We start from the raw sequence: 1,986 nt of genomic DNA on the forward strand, positions 1-1,986 counted from the left end.
GAGAAGGGTGCAACAATGAATGAATGGAATTCCAAAATCTCTGTAGATGTTTATTGAAATGAAAAATAAACAACATATTTTTTTTAAAAGAGTGTCTTATAAATCCGATAACCAAAATCTCTCTGCAGCATCTCCAGAAACAGCTCAGCTAATATCATAACCTCAAAGGAGATCCTTTCTTTTGGCCTCCGATCCTCCACGATACTATGGAAAGAGAGGTTCATACAGCCAGGACGTGCAATGATAGCAGGTTCTAGAGGAGGTGGAGGGGCCTCTGGGAGATCGGTGTCCATTTCCTGCTGTGCAGTGACCTCTGGATTCTCTGCATTCTGTTAAGAGGTGTCTGCTGTTTGTTTTGATGCATCCATTGCCTGCTCAGAAGACTCAGTTTCCACTGCCGCCTCCTGAGAAGGCACAGCCGCCTCTGCAGCTTTCTGCTGGCACGGGGCCTCCCACTCTTCCAGAGTAGGCATGATAGTCCAGACATCTGGCAGGTACACCACCACTGTCTGGAGCCGCTGTGGGGGTCCTGGCTGTAGGCACTGAAACTCAGTGAAGCGCCACCACTTAGTGCAGCTGCTCAAGTCAATGCTGGTCTGAGCTTGCGCGCAGCGGATGGCAGTGCGCACTAGCACCTGCGGGTCGGCCTTGGGGTCAAGGCCATCCAAAGAAGGAGATCACTCAACCCCAACCAGCACTGCCTCTTCATCTTTACAGCCCAGCAAAAACTTAATCTGCTTCAAAGGGTGTTCTTGTGTCTCCCTTGGCTCAGCCATGTCATCTGCAAACAATGTGCAACACCGATCGCGGGGAAGACAACAATAGAACCTTGGAACTGTACGCAGAATCACTGTCTACAGGGATGGGCTCAGCACCAGGGTCTGGAGCTGCCTCTTTCTCAGAAGATACCTGGATGCAGCTTGGATGATGAAGGGAAAAGGGCTGGCTCAGAGGGAAGGCTGACAGTCAACTCAGATGAATGGCCAGAAAATCAGAGGGAACCAGGAGGCTGCGGTAACGGTGCTGGAGTTCTAAGAAGTCACAGATGGGGTTGTCCACAGTATAGGGAGTAAGATGGACCCGGTAAGGAGGCAAGTCATGCCTTGGTTTCTTAGCACCCCAAGGCTCTGCACCAGCACGCTGTTTGCGCTTCTTGGAGTCATAGTCATCACTTCTGCCCTGATCCAGTCGTCCATGAGGACCTCGAGCAGGAAATCTGTTCAGGTGGCTCAGATGAAGTGTGTGGGATGTTTGGAAAAGACTCAGGGGCTTCTGAGGAAAGAGTGGGGGAATTCGGTGTGGCTGGAAGATCAACTGAGGCTGATCTCCCAGGATGCCTTGCTTCTGACCTAAGGCTGCCACATGCAGAAGAGGAGGTGCAGGTGACTTCAGTAGAGGCTGGTTGGAGAGTGTCTGCACCTTGACAGCATTCCAGGGCACTGTCTGGCCTGGGTTGTATGCAGCCTTCACCAGCACCTTTTCACCCAGCTGGGGCAGCCGGCCCTTCACCACACTTAGCTGAAAAAAGACTTCTTCATCCACTACCCCAAAGTAGTCGTACAAGCTGGTAACAATGCCAGTGAATACCCGCTGCTTCTCCCCACCCTGAAGGTGCCTGGCATTTTGGGACAGGTCTGTGGCAACAGGGGGAGTGAGAAAACCAGGAGGAGGACCCAGGAGAGATGTCTATGCTGCGCCTGAGAAGTTGCGGCCACCTGGAAGGGGACTGATCCACTGGCGCTTAAACTGGGACATTAGGAAGGCTGCCCTTTTTCAGTATCTTGGGAAAAACCTGCGGGCCAGGGCCGCGACACCGGGCTAACATGAGCACTTTTAAAAGTTTATTTTAACTTTTAACAAAAACATTTTGAATTTGTTAAGAAGGTGTAGATTTCTGACACACTTCAGAGTGATTATCATCACTTCTTGGATACAAAAGGAATTTTTGTTATAGTAGCTTTCTTGTTTCTTGACTATTAAAGTGTG

The 1,986-nt window shown here is 50.4% G+C and overlaps 1 pseudogene; it reads right to left on the reverse strand.

Moving 5' to 3' along the window:
- The window catches only part of LOC102865578, a 4,261-nt pseudogene extending 2,506 nt beyond the window's left edge, over window positions 1–1,755 (reverse strand).
- Between the last annotated feature and the right edge of the window lie 231 nt (window positions 1,756–1,986).

The sequence above is a fragment of the Elephantulus edwardii genome, unplaced genomic scaffold (assembly GCF_000299155.1).
Source record: "Elephantulus edwardii isolate Elephantulus edwardi_28Jun2011 unplaced genomic scaffold, EleEdw1.0 scaffold00009, whole genome shotgun sequence".
Lineage (NCBI taxonomy): Eukaryota > Metazoa > Chordata > Mammalia > Macroscelidea > Macroscelididae > Elephantulus > Elephantulus edwardii.